We start from the raw sequence: 19,898 nt of genomic DNA on the forward strand, positions 1-19,898 counted from the left end.
CACATTTCATTATTATAAATAACTTTGTCTTCTGGAGATGCTCTTTGAAATCTTCTGTTCAGCTCTTTTATCTTGTCATTTCTTCCATTTGCATTAGCTACTCTCCATTCAAGAGCAAGTTCCAGAGTCTCTTCTGACATCCAAAATGGATGTCAAATTTCTTTGGAAATGTCACATCCAAATTTCTTCCTTTCCTGTCTTTTTAATGACCTTTTGTTTTCTTCCTGGATGATGTTATTGATATCGTCCCCCAATTCCTCTGGTTTTTGGTCATTGGTGTTCAATGAATCAAATTTATTCTTTAGATGGTCTCTAAATTCAGAAGAGATATAATCAGGATAATATTTTGGCTCTCATTGACATATTTTAATTGTCTTCAGCTTCAACTTGGACTTGTATATGAGCAACTGATGGTTTGTTCCACAGTCACCTCCTGGCCTTGCTTGGGATGAATATATTGAGCTTCTCCACCACCTCTTTCCACAGATACAGTTGATCTGATTTCTGAATATTCCATCTGGCAAAGTCCATATGTATAGACTTCATTTGTGTTGTTGAAAAATGTTATTTGCAATGAATAAGTTGATGATGCAAAATTCTATCATGTGATCTCCAGTGTTATTTCTATTACCAATGCCATATTTTCCAATGACTACTGATTCTTCTTTGTTTCCAACTTTTGTATTCCAGTCACCAGTGATAATCAACACATCTTGATTGCATGTATGGTCAATTTCAGACTGCAGATATTGGTGAGAATCTTTAATTTCCTCCTCTTTGGCTTTGGTGGTTGGTGTGTAAATTTGAATAATATTAGTATTAACTGGTCTTCCTTGTAGTCATATGGATATTATCCTGACAGCATTATACTTTAGGATATCTCTTGAAACATTCCTTGTGATGATGAACTCCACAGCATTCCTCTTCAATTTGTAATTCCCAGAATAGTAGACCGTATGGTTATCTGATTAAAAATGGCCAAAGCCAGTCCATTTCAGCTCACTAGTGCCTAGGATATCAATATTTATGCATTCAATTTTATTTTTTACAACTTCCAATTTTCATAGACTCATACTTCATACATTCCATGTTCCAATGATTAATGGAGGTTTGAAGTTGTTTCTTCCTGTTTTGATTCATGCCACATCAGCAAATGGAGGTCCCAAAAGCTTTACTCCATCCATATCATTAAGGTTGGCTCTACTCTGAGGAGCAGCTCTTCCCTAGTCATACTTTGAGTGCCATCCGATCTGAGGGGCTTACTTTCTGGCATTATGCAGGACAATGTTTCAGGCCTATTCATAAAGCTTTCCAGTAATATATAAGACAATGTTTCACTGTTATTTATAAGGTTTTCACCAGCCAATTCTTTGAGAAATGTTCATCCTCTTCCTTCTTCTATCTTAGTCTGGAAGCTCTGGTGAAACCTGTCCACCATGGGTGACCCTGCTAATATTTGAAATACTGGTGGCATAACCTCCATCTTCATAGCAACACACAAGCCACTACAGTACAACAAACCCACAGACAAATGGCAGACACGTGCGCACACACACACACACACAAACACAATTTTGTGTGTATTTTTTAAAGGATTATATATAACATTTGCAGTAAAAACATCTCTGTGTAAATTTCCCCAAAACATTCCAAATTAAAATGAAAGCAGGTCCAGCTTCACCACTTCAAGAGTCTAGATTGTTAGAGAAACTGGATCATTAAATCTATTAATGTTTGCACAAGTGAATACAGTAATCCTACTGGGACAATAATAAGGATGAAAATGACAGGAAGGTCACTTTATTGTAGAGTGCCAACTACAATTCTGGCATTTTACTTTCATTATTTCCAGTCCTTCTAAGACTCTCATGGTGCCTATTTTGATCTCAATTTCACAAGAAGGAAATTGAAACTCACAGAGGGCCAATTACTTGCCCATAGTAAGAAAATACAAGTCAAGTTCAAATCTAGCTGTCTATGGATCCTGGACTCAGAATCTTTCCCTTATGTGAATCTTCCTATCTGTTAGAAAAGAAAAAGAAGTAAAAAGATGGAGATAATAGAAAAATCAAACAGGTGAATTTCAGAGTGATTGGAGGAAAAGGCAAAGAAGGGCACAAAACTAGCAAGATATAAACAATAGTGAGAGTGAAAACAAGGAGCAAACTTGAACAGATGAAGAAGACAGGTGGTATGGGCCTTTTCCTGAACTCCTGAGTAGCAAAAAGAGAGGTGTGTGGTAAAACAGAGGAAATAAAAGGAGAGAAATGACACAACAAATACAGGAAAATGGTTCATTAAAGATAGAAATAAAATTTATTAAAATAAAAATTAATTAAAAAAAAAGAAAAACAAGAGGAAGGGCAGAAGGAAGTTAAAGAAAGTTATGAAGAAGAAGAAAGAGGAGGAGTAGGAGAAGGAGGAGGGGGAATGAGGACAAAGAAGAAGAAGAGGAAAGATAAGAAAAAGAAGGAAGAGAGAGGGAGAGGGAAGGGAGAAAATGAAGAAGAGTAGAGAAGGAGGAATAATCTTGTTGTGGTTAAGTGCTATAGAATCAGATCCAACTCACAGCAACTCTATGTACAACAGAAAGAAATACTGTCCAGTCCTGCACTATCCTCACAAATCTTGTTCTGTTTAAGCATGTCATTGCAGCCACTGTGTCAATCCATCTCATTGACAGTCTTCCTTTTTCCCATTGACCCCTCTACTTTACCACTTTACCAGGCATGATATTCTTCTCCAAGGAATGGTCCCTTCTGACAGCATGAGCAAAGTTGTTGTTGTTGTTAGATGCCAGCAAGTCATCTCCAACTCATAAAAACCATACACACAGTAGAATGAAACACCACCCAGTCCCGTGCCAGCTCCATGATCCTTGCTATACTTGAGCCCATCACCACTGCCGCTGTGTTAATCCATCTCATTGAGTACTTTCCCTCTTTCATCAACCCTCTACCTTACCAAGCATGACATCTTTCTCCAGGGAATGGTCCCTTCTGACAACGTGACCAAAGTAGGTGAGACAAAGTCTGGCCATTCTTGCCTTCAAGGAGCATTCTAGCTGTACTTCCTCCAGGACAGAGCTCTTAGTTCTTTTAGCAGTCCATGGTATTTTCAGCATTCTTTGCCAACACCACAGCTCAAAAGCATCAATTCTTCTTTGGTCTTCCTTAGTCATTGTCAAGCTCTCACATGCACATGAGGCAATTGAAAATACCATTGCTTGTGTCAGGAGCATCTTAGTCCTCAAGGAGACATCTTTGTTCCTCAACACTTGAAAGAGGTCTTTTGCAGCTTGCCCAGAGCTATACATTGTCTGGTGTCCTGATTGCTGCTTCCATTGGTATCAATTATAGAACTAAGCAATGTGAAGGCTTTGATAATTCTAATCTTTTCTCCATTTATCATGATGCTGCTTATAGGTCCAGTCATGAAGATTTTTGTTTTCTTTATATTGAGATGTAATCCATCCTGCAGACTCTATTCTTCAATCTTCATCAGTAAGTGCTTCAAGTCATCTTGCCTTTCAGCAAGCAAAGTTGTGTAGTCAGCATATCACAGATTGATAACCAAAGTAGGTCAGATGAGGCCTAGATAGTTTTGCTTCTAAGGAGCATTCTGGCTACACTTCTACCAGAAGAGATTTGTTCATTATCTTGGCAGTCCATGGCATTTTCAATATTCTTCACCAACACCACAATTCAAAGGCATCAAGTCTTCTTTGGTCATTAAAATGACTAGAGTGTTTCAAATCAAACCAAAACCAGCTGAAATAAAAACACAAACATACATACACACACACAAGTATGTGTGTGTCGTCTGTCACTCTAGCCAAAAACAAGATTTCAGAATTTATTGTGAGCAGATTTGAAATTTTATTATAAATTCCAGATATTTGGAGGCCAAGAGTAATTTACAAATAGCAAATAAATCTTATATTTTCTAGCTAGAGCCAATTACTTTAATTTCAATAATAAATCCAGAAAGTCATGAGAAATCCATTGTTTTATATCATTTAAATGATCAGGCTTAACGTCATAAAGTGATAACCATGGACATCTAGGAAAAAAGACTGAGTATGTGCACATTTGAAAAAGGTAAGACATTAGCCAGATGAATTGTTTATTCAATCTAGAATTTCTAATTCTATTGCAGTTTTAACGCAGGGCTACTTTGGTTTAATTTTTTTTTTTACAAAATGTCTACACACCTCATACAGATGATTGTATGTTTATCTAAGCACAAAATATTTCCTTAAATAAAAGTAAGACTTTAGAAGTCTAAGACACTGCTCTTAAATATGTTGTTGTAGTTGTTATGTGCCGTTGAGTCAGACCCGACTCATAGAGTCCCAGCCTTGGGTTTCCGAGGCAATATCACTATGGGAGTAGATTGCCCCATCTTCCTTCCGAAGAGTGGCTGGTGGGTTTGAACCACAAGCCTTCTGGTTAGCAGTCAAGTGTCATAGCCACTATGCTACCAGAGTTATTAAATATACAGTGCATTTTTAAAATATTGACCCAGGTTTTTGCCTAGATGCTCAGTACACATGGGCTATTACACATTGCCTATTGAAAACTACTACTACTGGGAAAACACAATACATTTTATGTCCCATTAAACTTTGAATGTTTACTTTGAACACCCTGATGTTTAACACCCTACTTTTCAAAGAGTAAAAATTTTTATCCATCTTTTTACTACTTTACCCTCAACTTTTGTTTGCTAAACACTGAGAATAATTTCTTAGAAATAAAATTCAGAATCTTCCACTTATTTAGTTAGTTCATTTAACACCAAATAAGATATAATTTTGAGCACTTTTTGTGTTAAGTACTAAGAATATAAATTTGAGCGAGGAAGGCATGCTTCATTCACAAAAACAATATTGTTATGTGCAGTATAGTCAGTTCCGACTCATAGTGACACTATGTATAAGAGAATTGTGATAGTTGGAGTTGTGTGTCAACTTGACTGGACCACATTCTGAGTGGTTTAAGCAGTTGTGATGTGGGTTATTCCCTTGATGAGATTGTAAGTATATGTTTTGAATGGCTGAAAGGGAGTTTCCCTAGGCTTGTGGACTGCTTCCAATATATTTATGGACATCCTGGGAGAATGAGACACTCTTCTATGGATCAGGATCCAGTTGTACGGCCTACAACTGTCTGTGAGTGAACAATCCACCATTCAGCCTGGTGATCTTGGGTTCATCATCTGTGTAGTTGACAGCCAGTATACTGCCTGCCAACCTTGAGCTTGTCAGCCCCTGTAGCTGCATGAGTCAGGAAAAGCCTCCAGCTTGACATTTGGTCCAAGAACTTGGGACTTGCCAGCTTCTATAAGTGTGTGAGCCATTTTCCTAAGATAAATTTCTCTCTCTCTCTCTTTCTCTCTCTCTCTCTCTTTCTCTCTCTCTCTCTCTCTCTATATATATATATATACACACACACACATATATATAAGCTTTACAGGTTTTGCTTCTCTAGAGAAGCCAGCCTAACACAAGAATGAGACACTGCCCAGCCCTGTACCATCCTCACAATAATTGTTATGCTTGAGTTTATTGCTGCAGCCACTGTATCAATTCATCTTGTTGAGGGCATTCCTCTTTTTCTGACAGTCTATAATAGCAGTGCAGTAAGACATTAATTAATTAATTAATAATGATATATTTTGTGATTGTATAAATTGAGAGAAAGATAAGGTTCCATGGAAGCTCCTACAGGACACCTAAGCTTGACTTAGAAATTTATGGTTGTCTTAGAAATAAGTGACCTCACAGTTGAACCATGAATAAGAGTTAGCTAGGTGAAAACTTAAGGAGCTCTGGTAGTGTAGAGCCTAAAGCACTTGGCTGCTAACCAGAAGGCTGGCGATTGAAACCCACCAGCCACTCCTCGGAAAGAAGATGGGGCAATCTACTTCCATAGTGATACTGTCTCGGAAACCCAAGGAGGTGTCGCTATGAGTCGGGTCCGACTCAACAGCACAACAACAGGTGAAAACTTAAGATAAATCTGCTTGCACATCATATCACAGAGATGATGAAAGTGGTTGTTATGCAGTATAATTGCAGAATAACTTTCTAGTAATGGGAGAATAATCTAGAAAACCAAGCAAGAGCCAGCTTACTAAAAGCCTAGTTAGGCACACTTAAGAGTCCCAAGCCAGTGCAAATGGTTAAGCACTTGACTCTCAGCAGAAAGATTGCTAGTTCAACCCCACCAAGACATTCTTCAGAAGACAGTCCTGCCAATCTGCTTCTGAATGGTCTCAGCTTTAGAAACCCTACATAAGGGATTGCTCTGAGTCCAATCCAACATGATGACAACTAACCACAAATCATGCTTAGCAGTAGGTGCCAAGACAATTCTGACTCATAGCGACCCCATGTGTGTAAGCCTCAGTCGATTTTCAGTGGCTGCTTTTTGGTATGTAGATTATAAAACTTTTCTTCTGAGATCCCTTTGAGTGGACTTTAACCTTAAAACTTTTGCTTTTGATTAGTAGCTGAGCTTGTTATCTGTTTGTACTAAAAAACAAAAGAAACAAACAAACAAACAAAAACACTGCCATCAAGTTGATTCTGACTTATATCTAACTTCACTGGGTTTCCTAAGTGGTAAATCTTTATGGAAGTAGATTGTCTAGTTTTTCCTCCACAGAGTGGTTGATGGGTTTGAACCACCAAACTTCTGATTAGCAGTCAACTGTCTTAGGCACTGCACCACCAGAGGTCCTTATCTGTTTGTAGCAGACTTTGAAATTTATCAAAATGCAACACAAAGTCTCTAAATTAGACAGAGCCATCACAGGGACATAGATTTAAAGGAGACCCATGCTTGATTTAATGCTCAGATGCTGCCCCCTTGAATGTCTTAATAATTTTTAAAGAGAGATCTTGTGTTTTATTTTTTTTTTTACTGGCTCCCACAAATTACATAGCTGGACCTGCAATGAGGAGTTCATTTGACTGCATGTAACATAACACTAAATATAGGCAAAACAAGATAAAGGCTTATTTTTCTTTCAAATAAAATAAATTTGAAACTATGCAGGACTGGTGTGGCTATTGCATACTCATCAGGGTCTTGTCTTTGTAGACATTTCACTATTCTTATTATACAGTTCCCATGTTCATAGTCTCATAGATAAAAATGGCTGCTGAAGAGCCAACATCACAGCTGTATTTCAGGAACACAAGAAGAATGGCATACGTGTACAATGTCATGCTGAATCTATGCCCTTTAAGAACCTATTCTGAGTAAAATATTGTTGTTGTTCTTTTGTTGTTGTTGTTTGCTGTCGAGTCGGCCCCGAGTAAAATATTGGCTCTATTTAAAAGGAAGCAAGAGGGAATGAGTGTTGTATAGTTAATCAACAGATTCTTGTATAGGAAGTCATAGAAGATATCCAGGCAGACATTACCAAGATTAAGTTTTAATTTTAAAAAGATCATCCTCACAGCAATGCAGATGAAGATAAATTACAGGCTAAGTGCTATGATGTTAATGTAGTGTTGGCCTGAGCTGATGATAGACTGAAAGGAAATTTATAATGTAGGTAGAAAGAAATAAAATTTCTCAGGCATCTAGAAGCAGAATATGCAAGTTTTGGTGATTAAAAAAGTGCAGAGCAAAGAGGAAGAAAGATTCAAGCTTTAGGTTAGGTAACTGCTTTAGAACAAATGGGGCAATGGGGAAGGCTTATAGGAAAGTTAAGTGACAATACATAGGTAGTTGCAGCATCTATGGACCTAGAACTCGTTGTGGAGAGGGAGTGAGAAACAAATTTGAGGCATTAGGATAGGGACAATATTTGGGGTAGAAGCAGTTGAATTCCTAAGGGGATATAGCCTAAGAACACAAACTAGGAAAACACATAGGGAATATAACCATATTCCCATCTTAATGTACTTGAAATATAACTTATGGAAAGAAAAAAAAATAACATATACATTTTAATTGAATAGAAAGAGAAGGTTGTTTTATACCTATAGATTAAATTTTAAAAAATAATGTGCTAGAGCTGGAACACATATTGTTGTTGTTGTTGTTGTTATTTACCATCGAGTTGGACCTGACTCATAGTGATGCTTCCTTGGGTTTCCGAGGCATTATTACTACAGAAGAAGATTGCCCAACCTTCCTTCCAAGGAGTGGCTGATGGGTTTGAACAGCCAGCCTTCTGGTTAGCAATTAAGTGCCTTAGACACTATGCTACCAGAGCTCCTGGAACACATATTAAAGATCTTCAATTCAGAGACATCATTTCACAGAGAGAGGATAACTTTTCCCATGAAGAGCTCAGGCTATTTTCTCTGTCTGGAAAACCACTGCTTCAATCCCTGAGTGACTCATTATTCTCCATTGATCAGAAAATATACATGACAGACAATGTGAAAGGTATTCAGGATATAATAGAAGGAAAGATAGACAAAGTCTTGCCTTCATGATCTTTACTGGTGAAAGAGGAAGTTTTTTTTTTTTTTTTTTTTTTTCTTTTTTCCTAAGTTATTATCATTGTGTCAAGTGATGAAAGGGTACATGGGCTTTGACCTCTGAGAAAACATAGATACAAACATAATGTTCCTTCCCTTGTGTTACCTTTCTACTTTGCACTATTATAGCAATTGCTACATCATGTTTTGGATCTGTCTTTGCATGCACATGCAAATTGATGCTTTCAGGCTTTCAGAGCATAAATCATAATATATTTCTCTTCAGCTCAAAATACCTCACTCAGAATAGAAGACAATATCCTTCAGATAGCCTACAAGTTATACAAGATCTGTCTGTTCCTTGCTACCATTCTGACCTTAGCTCCTCCTTCTCTCTCCTTTGTTTACACCAAAATAGTCCTACTGGTCTCTGCCATAAACACACACCAATAACTCGACTGGTTCCATCTTAACCTTTGTTCTAACAGTTCCCTCTGGTTAGTACCATCTTCCTCTCTCACATCTTTCTACTCTCTCTTCTCTTCAAGTCTTAATCTTCTCATTGTGAATTTCCTGATTATTCTATTACTGTAGACTTCTCATTCTCCTCAAATTCTCAGTCTATTTATAACCCACAGTATTCTTTCTGTAGTGGTTTTAATCATCTGATATACTATACAATTTTTGTTGTTTATTGTTTATCTTTACCATCACTAAAACATGAATCTCTTCAGGACAGGAATATTTGCTTCTTTTGTCATCAACGTATCCTAAGCATCTACAACAGTAGCTGCCTGGCAGTAGGTTCTCAGTAAATAAGTACTGAAAAATAGAATGAGAGTGTTCTTACCACACTATGAGTTTCTTAAAAGCAGACATCACATTTCCTTGTCATTGTATTAGAACATCTATGTTATATTCTGGTATTGATTAGTCTCTAAAAACATTTGCAGAGTAAATGAATGAAGAAACAAAATAGTAAATGAATGAATGCATAAGTAATTAAATACAATTTTAGAGTAAAGAAGTTTTACTACATACATATAGATGTTTCCACCACTCATCTGTTAGGTTGTCATATTATAGTGGCTTATGTGTTGCTATGAGGCTGGAAACTGCCACTGATATGTCAAATACCAGCAGGGTCACCCACAGAAAACAGGTTTCAGCAGAGCTTCCGGACGAATACAGACTAGAAAGGACTGGGCTATCCACTTCTGAGAAAGTTGGCCACTAAAAACCTTAGGAATAGCAATGAAACATTCATGATAAAGCATCAGAAGATGAGCCCTATACAGTGGAAAGTAATAAACATACAACTGGGGAAGAGCAGCCTCCTCAAAGTAGAGTCAGCCTTAAAGACATGGATGGAATAAAGCTTTCAGGACCTTCATTTACTGATGGGGCATGACACAAAATGGGAAGACAGCTATAAACATTCATTATTGATCAGAACATGGATTGCATGATGTATGAATCTAGGAAAACTGCAAGTTGTCAAAAATGAACTAGAACAGTTAAAGATCAATATCCTAAGGATTAGTGAGCTGAATTGAACTGATATTGGCCATTAGGAATCAGACAATCATATGCCAGAAATGACAAATTGAAGGGGTATGGTCTCATGTTCATCACCTTTTTCACAATCAATCCTGAAGTACATTGTTGTCAGTGACAGAATAATATCCATACACCTACAAGGAAGACCAATTAATATGACTACTATTCAACTTTAAGCACCAACCATTATAGCCAAAGATAAAGACACTGAAAGTTGTACTAACTTCTGCAATCTGAAAATGAATAAAGATGCAATGAAGATGCATTAATCATTGCTGATGAATGGAATGTGAAAGTTGGAAACAAAGAATAATCATTTGTAATTGGACAATATGGCCTTGGTTATAGACAATGACACCAGAGATCACATAAAAGAATTTCACAAGACCAACAACTTATTCACTGCAAATACCATTATCAACATCATAAACAGTGGCTATACACATGGACCTCATCATATGGAATACACAGGAATCAAATTGATTACATCTGTGGAAAGACATAATGCACATCAACATCATCAATCAAAATAAGATCAGGACCTGATTGTGGACCAGGCAGGTCAACTGCTCATATGCAAGCTCAAGGTGAAGCTGAAGAAAACTAAAACAAGTCCACAAGAGCAAAAATATGATCTTGAATATACCACACCTAAATTAAGAGACCACATGAAGAATAGCTATGATGAACTGAACTCTAATGATTGAAAACCAGATGAGTTGTGGGATAACATCAAACACATCATACATGAAAATAGCAGAAGGTTATTAAAAAGACAGAAAAGGAATAAAATACCATAGTGGATGTCAGAGAGACTGAAACTTGCTCTTGATTGGAGAATAGTTAAAGCCAATGGAAGAAATTATGAAATAAAATATATATTTCAAAGATTGGCTTGAGAAGACATAATAAAGTATTAGAATGAAATGTACAAAGACCTAGAATTAGAAAACCAAAAAAGAAGAACATGCACAGCATTTATGAAGCTGAAAGAACTGAAGAAAAAAAACACACCTCAAGTTGTAATATGGAAGGATTCTGTAGGCAAAATATTGAATAATACAGGAAGTGTTAAAAGAAGATGAAAGGAATACATAGAGTTACTGTACCAAAAAAAATAAAATAAAAAATTTGACAACATTCTGCTATTTCAGAAGGTAGCATATGATCAAGATTGAAGTTGGTAGTCCAAAGCACATTGAGAGAATTAGTAAAAATCAAGGTTTCAGGAACTGACAGGATACCATTTAAGATGTTTCAACAAATGAATGGAGCACTGGAGGTGCTTACTCATTCATGTCAAAAAATTTGGAAGACAGCTATCTGTTCAAGCAACTGGAAGAGATCCATATTTGTGCTACTACCCAAAGAAAACTGATCCAACAGAATGTGCAAATAGCCTGTCAAACAATATCATTTATATCACAAGAAAGTAATATGCTGAAGATATTTCAAAAACACTTGCAGCAATATATTGGCAGGGAACTGCCAGAAGTTCAAGCTGGACTCAGAAGAGGATGTGGAACTAGAGTTATCATTAATGATGTCAGATGGATCTTAGCTAAAAGCAAAGAATGCCCGAATGATGTTCCCTTATGTTTTATTGACTATGTGATGGCATTTGACTGTGTGGATCATAACAAATTACGGATAACAAATGAAATCCAGAACAATTTATTGTGCCCTTGAAGAGACTGTATATAGACCAAGAGGCTGTCATTTGAAAAGAACAGGAGACACTGTATTTAAATTCAGGAAGGGTATGTGTCAGGGTTGTATTCTTTCACCACACCTATTCAGTCTGTATGTTGACCAAATAATTTAGGAAGCTGTACTGTGTAAAGAAGAATGCACCATCATGATTAGAGGAAGACTCATTAACAACCTGCAGTATGCAGATGACAAACCTTACTTGCTGAAAGTGAAGAAGAAGTGAAGAAGATTGAAGATCACAGACTACAATCTTCAGTGTGAATTACACCTCACCATAAAAAAATACAAAAATTCTCACAACTAGGCCAATAAAAATCACGATAAATTGAGAAAAGATTGAAGTTGCCAGGGATTTCATTTTACTTGTATCCACAATTAATGTCCATGGAAGAAACAGTCAAGAAACCAGATGTCATACTGCACTGGGCAAAAGACCTCTTTAAAGTGTTAAGGAGCAAAGATGTCACTTTGAAGACTAAGGTGTGCACAGTCCAGTCCATGGTATTTTCATTCCTGTCATATGCTTCTGAAAGTTGGACAATGAATAAGGAAGTCCAATGAAGAGTTGATGTTTTTGAATTATGGTCTTGGCAAATAATACTGAGAATACCATGGACTGTCTGAATGAACAGATCTGTCCTGGAAGAAGTGCAGCCTACATTCTCCTTGGATGCATGAAAGGATAGACTTTGTCTCACCTACTTTGATCATGTTGTCAGAAGGCACTACTTCCTAGATAAGGTTATCATGTTTATTAGAGAGTCGGTGAAGAAAGGAAGATCTTCAACAAGATAGATTGGCACAGTGCCTGCAAGGATGGGCTCAAGCTTAGCAAGGATTATGAGGATGGCACAGGACCAGGCAGTGTTTTTTCCATTATACATAGGGTCAAAATGAGTTGGAGTCGACTCAATGCTACCTAAGAACAAAAATAACATATGTGTTTGAATATTAAAATTTTACTTAACATATTATAAAATGTCAGGAGTAAGGATGGAAAAATGCCAGGGTTCTCAATTTGTTTGTAACAAAGGAAACTGACAGAATTTTTCTTTAAAGATATAATTCCATTTCTGTACTTAAGGCAGTATGAATACAGTAAAGGAATTTCAACTGAATCTAGAACAGAAACTAGAGTAAAAAGTAAATAAAAGCTATTGTAAATAAAAGCCTCATACAGCTACTGGCTGCTGAGTCTGAGGAACCCAAGAATGACAAGTAAAATGGCACAATCCCAACATTGTCAGACAACACAGCAAGCCACTGGTTATCCAAATGTGCAAAAAAAAAAAGAAAACCTAGATATCTTCCTCGAAGCTTCTTCACATATTCTGGAAGGAGGCTATACCCTGAAGGCAAATATTTACCTACTTGCAGCAGATTCTACCATGGAGGTGATTATAATCTCATCATGTGGAACAACTACATCCAGCTGCTAAGCCACTCAAATAATACCATGGACGGGACTGTGCACACCTTAGTCTTCAAAGTGACATCTTTGCCCCTTAACACTTTAAAGAGGTCTTTTGCCCAGTGCAGTATGCCCAGCGCAGCCCAGCCAAGTTGACCCACAACCTTAACTACCACATGAATAAATGTGTTTGGATACAAATGTTAAATGAATGCTCTTGTGGTGCTGTGAATTACTTGGTTTGGCTTTTCTAGCCATAATCTATAACTCCTACCACATTTCTAGGTAAAAAAACTCTAAGCTCACTGTGTAGAGTCAGATTCGACTCATAGAGTCTCCTCCTTGGGTTTCTGAGATGGTATCACTATGGAAGTAGATTACCTAACCTTCCTTCTGAGGAGTGGCTGGTGGGTTGGAACCACCAGCCTTCTGTTTAGCAGTCAAATGCTTTAGGCACTACACCACCAGACTCACTTACTGCCATGGAGTCAGATCCGATTATAGCGACCACTCCTTGGATTTCTGAGGAAGTATCTCTAGGGAAGTAGATTGCTCCAACCTTCCTTCTGAAGAGTGGCTGGTGGGTTTGAACCACTAGCCTTCTGGTTAGCAGTCAAATATCTTAGGCACTATGCCACCAGAGCACCCGATTACTGGGTAGGACCATGCAAATAAGATGTGTAGAACTCTAATGTAAGGATTGGTTAGTTTTCTTTTGCTGCTGGGCTTAAAATGAGACCTCCAAAAGTTGGGGGGTGGGGAAGAATCTCACTGTGATCAAGAACAAGAGCTGGAGGTGATATGAAGCATGTCCTTGGACCCAAGATTACTACACTGGTCATCCTTAGCTGAGACTACCAGCTATAAAACCAAGACTCAAGAGACAGAACTGCAGGCTTGCTGGCCCATAGACTGAGAAGGCTTGATGCTGGAGTGGGGTGCACCTAGGTATACCTTTAAAACAAACAAACAAAAAAACCTCACTTCCCTCAAGTCAATTGTAACTCATAGTGACCCCTCCTTGGGTTTTCGAAGTGGTATTTCTACGGAAGTAGATTCCCCAATCTTCCTTCTGAGGAGTAGGCAGGGCTAAATGAGCCTTGTCGCACTTGTCTGAGCAAGGCAGAAGCCAATCCAAAAGGCTAAAGACTAGAGAGGCAAGCCTGAGGGTACAGGAGAGGGGAGACTGTCCTGATTAAAGAATTGTATCCTGAGCTTGTTTCCAAATCTGAATTGTAACCTGTTACTTCCCTAATAAATCTCAAATCATGAGTATTGCCTGTGAGTTCTATATGGCCATTGCAAGCAGGAACTCTGGTAGCGTAGTGCCTAAGGCACTTGACCGCTAACCAGAAAGCTGGCAGTTCAAACCCACCAGGTACTCCTCGGAAGGAAGGTTTGGGCAATCTACTTCCGTAGTGATAGTGTATAGGACCCAAGGAGGGATCGCTATGAATCGGTCCAACTCAACATCACAGAACAACCATAATAACAGCAGTAGAGAAATAGTGAATAGTAGAGAAGTAGTGAGTGTCATGGGAGGGACTGTTGGTGTCAGAGTTGCTAAAAAGTTTGGAGGGTGGCAACATGCCTGGCCTCATAGGAATAAGCCTTGGGTTGCTGATGGTGATTCTGTCTTCCTCTTGAGAGTTTGGAGGTCAGAAGATGGCACCACGATGCCCTTTTAGGAGCTATATAACAAAAAATGCAAATGGGTCAGCAGAATTAAAAAGTTGCTTACAAGAATATATTGTTAATAATTTAAAAATATCTGCTTTTCTTACTACATAAGTAAATAATAGTTGGAAAATCTTGGAGTATTTGGAGATAGAGAAAGTTCCTCAAAATGCACTGCCATCAAATTATTTCCAACTCATAGCAACCCTCATTGGGTTTCCAAGGTTGTAAATCTTTATGGAATAGATGGTCCCATCTTCCTTCCATGGAGTGGCTGGTTGGTTTGAACTGCTGACCTTCTGGTTAGCAGTCAGTGTCTTACCCACCATGCCAAAAGGAAAACACTTAATGCTCCAAAGATCCTGAAAATGATGGACTACAGTATTCAAATGAAAGTTTTTCAACAGAAATTACTAAGAGTAAGTTTTGTGATGAACAGTATCATTCATTTGCTTTATCAAGTAATGGAAAGTAGAGATTTTTTATAATGGGGCAAATAGAAAAAAAAAACATAAATTGGAAAATGAAATAAGGACAATTTTCAAAGACAAAGAAAAAACAATATGAGAGCAAAAGACACAATCATGTCAAAACCCTAATAAAAGATAGACCTGCTTTAATTTATAAAGAGAATAAAAAAAATTGTATATATAAATACGTACACACACACACACACACACATATATATATAAAAGTACATATATATATATATATATATATATATGAAATGGACATTATTTATTGAACAATTTCAAGAAAAAAAAATAATTGAACAAGAGCAAAGGCAAGGATTTATCTGTTACCAAAATATCATTCAAAAACGTAGATGTCAATGCTCAAATGATAGGCAGTATATTCAAGGGAACAAATGTTTCTGGAGTATACAAGACTCAAGAGCTGCATAAGAATTCTGTCTTAGGGCATCAAAATTTTAAAAATAGAAAGAAGGAAAAAGTATAACAAACACATCAACTTTAATAAATGTAGTATTTTCATTCATTCTTTCTTCCTTTTTTATTTATTTTCTTATTACTTTCGGGAAGCTCTGGTAGTATAGTGCCTAAGGCATTTGACTGCTAACCAGAAGGCTGGTGGTTCAAACCTACCAGCCACTCCTCAGAAGGAAGATTGGGCAATTTATTTCCATAGTGATACTGCCTCAGAAACCCAAGGTGAGGTTGCTATGAGTCAGATCCGACTCCAAGGCAATGAGTTTGGTTTAATTTAGCAAATGACAACAAAAGTAATAAGAAAACCAAAAATTAATTCAGCCTTCTGGTTACCAGTAAAATGCCTTAGGAACTATACCACTAGAACTCCCATTGTCATTTTAGAAAGAGAAAATACTATAAACACAAAATATTTTACAATACTTATGACAATGCTTCTATGTTTTCCTCACTTTGCTTTATTTGTAATAATCACCATCAGTAAGTATATAGTCATCTAAGTGCATTATATACATGTACCTTATTTCAGAATGCCTTGTTAATACCCACACACCTATTGTATCTGTACTTGTATCCACATTCAAAAATTAATTCTGAGTGATTTGACTTTATCAGTCTTTTGCGACAAAACCACAAAGTGATCTTTGACCGAGCCATTTTGCTCAACTAAAAGAATATGATGAATGGTTGCTTAATCTTTTCAAAGGTTATAATACTACGTGTGATAGACACACCCTTGAGGACTGAGTTTTAAATGGTATTTGTTACTCAAAGGTCTTTTTAATTTCCTTCTTCCCGTCCTCCCTCCCTTATCTCCTCTTTTTCTTTCTTTTTTTCCCCATCAATCATTTGCATTTATCAACCTTCTGAATTCCCTTAGTTTCTTTGCTTTCATTCATTTCTTCTTTCAGCTGATCATCCCCCCCCAGTTGTCTTTCTTTTTTCTTTTATTAGGTTGAACCATATGAAATTAACAATATTCAACTGATTTTTTGACTTACAAAAACAGCAAAACCATGTGGTTCAAGCAGCAACTTCCTAGTAAATTGCTAAAAGTAGCCAATAGTTACAATTCACACTGCTAAATTTGGAAGTTTTGTTTGTTGTTTGCCTTTCCCTCTCCTTCTAAAGGCTGTTGTTGTTCTTAGTTGTCATTGCGTCAACACAGCCCCATGGAGGTCCTATGTACAACAACAACAACAAAAAAAAAAACATTGCCTAGTCTTATGCCATCTTCAGGAGCTCTAGTGATATAGTGCCTAAGGCATTTGACTGCTAACCAGAAGGCTGGAAGTCCAAACTGATGAGCCACTCCTTGGAAGGAAGGTTGAGCAATGTACTTCTGTAATGATACCACCTCAGAAACCCAAGGGGGGGGTTGCTATGAGTCAGGTCGGACTCCATGGCAGTGAGTTTGGTTTTTGATTTATGCCATCCTCATGACCATTAATATGCTCAAGTTCATTATTTCAGCTACTGTGTATTTTGAAGGAGCTCTGGTGGAATAGTGCCTAAAGCATTTGACTGTTAACCAGAAGGCTAGTGGTTAAAACCCACCAGCTACTCCTCAGAAGGAAGATTGGACCACCAACTTCCATAGTGATACTGCATCAGAAACCCAAGGAGGGGTCACTATGATTTGGATCTGACTAGACAGCAGTGAGTTTGGTCTTCGGTTTGTGTATTTTTAATTTCTTTCAACTTAGCAGACTCATTTTCCAGCACTTTATTGGACAATATTCTGTCAGGACTTTTTATAGTGTTTTCGTTGGTTAATTTTTGCAAGTAGATTATGAGTCTTTTTTGTTAGTCTATATTAGTCTGGAAGCTCCATTCACCAAGGGTGAAACTGATGGTATTTGAAATACAGGAGGCAGAGCTCCTGAAATCATAGCAACAATCAAGCAACACAGAGAGACAAACTGACAGATGATCATCCCTAAAGGAACAAAATATTAAATTGGCCTTCCAAGTTACCCATTAAAATATTTTACCAAAACTTTTACTTTTGCATAAGTTACCTTTTTTCAGCAGCCAATAATAGAATTGCTCCTATGTACAGCCAAATTATAAAACACATAATACACTTATTGTGGTGTATTAAGACTTCATTCCTGGTCTCATTTTCTGTTATCAGTAAAGAGGAGATAAGCTATTTTGCAATTACCATTAACCTGATTATTTTAGTGGCTCAAAAGTACGAAGTTTATTTGTGTTGCTCTTACTGCATATTTACCTGGCTATTGAGGAAGATCTGTTCATTTTATTTACGTGAATTACCAAGCTGACAGAGTCTGTATCTCAATATAAGCACTCATGTTCAATAAGGGGAAAAAGACATCATGAAAAACCATACACTGGCTTTGAACACCTCTGCATAGAAGTGAGACATGTTACTTGCATTCATATTTTATTGATCAAAGACAGTTATTTCTCTTGTAGAGTTCAAAAGTTTAAGAATGTTTAGTCTCACTGCAGATGCAGAGAGACTCATGAAATATAACTTTGAAAATTAATACAGTCCACCGTATTTGACTCTCCATACACATCATGCTTCAACCCATGATTATCTTGTCTCACCAATTACTTGCCCCATAGATCACTTTTAATATCTAGTCTGGTCCTGTAATTTTAATAATCCATTAATTCCCCCCTCTCTGTTTTAGTAGACTGAAGTAATTGCTCAATTCTTATCAGGACGCCTTTGCCTAATTGTGGTTTACTCTACAGCTTTGTCCCTTATCATCCTCTGGCCCTTAGGTTCAATTTCTGAATCATTTCTGACTCCCTCCTCCTTCCTTGTTCTCTAGAATAAGTCCTTAAGTATTATAGCAGAGACTATCCTATGTATTTGCCAATTCCAATTCCATTTTCTTCCTCTTCAGCATAAACGAAATGTAGAGGTTTCAACCTTTGCACTTACAATTAAATTGGACTATGTGATTCAGTTCTAACAAGTGAAATACATGAAGAAAACAGTATACAGTATTTGGAGATTTGAGTCTAAATTCTCCTATGCATGCCCTCATTTCCCTTTCTGGAGTAGGTAGTAGTGTAAACAGTTAATGCTTTCCACTGTTAACCGAAAGATGGAAGGTCTGTGGCCACTCAAAGACGCCTCTGAAGAAAAGTCTGGTGACATGCTTTTAGCAAATCAACCATTGAAAACCTTGTGGAGCATAATACTATGCTGACCACATGATTTCCCTGAATCAGAACAGAATCAAGTCAATGGCAACTGGTTTTCTTCCATTCCGGTGGTGACATCAGAGGATAGGCATGTAAGAAGACACCATCATGGAAAGGAAGAAACCTGGAAACCTTTGCTACTATATGAAGATAGATTACAAAGAGACTCACTAAAGATGCAGTGGATAAGACATAACAGATAAATCTATATGGTCTTCATTCACTGAGATATCATTTCATTTGTTACTGTAATATAGACTATGCTATAGTAATAGGGAACTCTGGTGATGTAGTGCCTAAGGAATTTGATTGCTAACCAAAAGTCTGGCAGTTCAAACTCACCAGCCACTCCTTGGAAGGAATACTGGGCAATCGACTTCCATAGAGATACTGCCTCGGAAACCCAAGGAGGGATCGCTGTGAGTCAGACTTGACTCAACAGCAGTGAGGTTTTTTTTTTGTTTGTTTGTTTGTTTTTTATATTACTAATAAAAACATCAAAATGAATCAAAAGAGAAAAACTAATGAGAATAATGATACATGTGGAAATAAAAGGACAACACTGTGTTTAGTTGTATGATATTTAAACTTTATATATATAACTAATGATATTTTGAAATGATGTGTGGAAAAAATAAAAGCTAAGAATCAAACATAAAATATTAATTTCAGGGGGACTAATGTTTGAATGGAACATGGAAAGAATTAGTAAACTTATCAGATATCAAAGGATATCCACCATTCTAAATAATTTCAACTTATATTAGATAGTTAATATATGTAGATTTATCCCTGGTTTCAGATTCTTCCTTATTTTACTTTTCTCAAAAAATGTATGACCCCTGTTGATCACTGATATATCAGAATTATTTTTTAAGTCAATTATCCTATAGATCCTATCAAAAATCTATTATCCTAATCTTAATACTAAATTGAATTTCAAAGAATATGT

Source organism: Orycteropus afer, unplaced genomic scaffold, assembly GCF_000298275.1.
Source record: "Orycteropus afer afer isolate SDZICR_OR568_19922 unplaced genomic scaffold, OryAfe1.0 scaffold00335, whole genome shotgun sequence".
Classification (NCBI taxonomy): Eukaryota; Metazoa; Chordata; class Mammalia; order Tubulidentata; family Orycteropodidae; genus Orycteropus; species Orycteropus afer.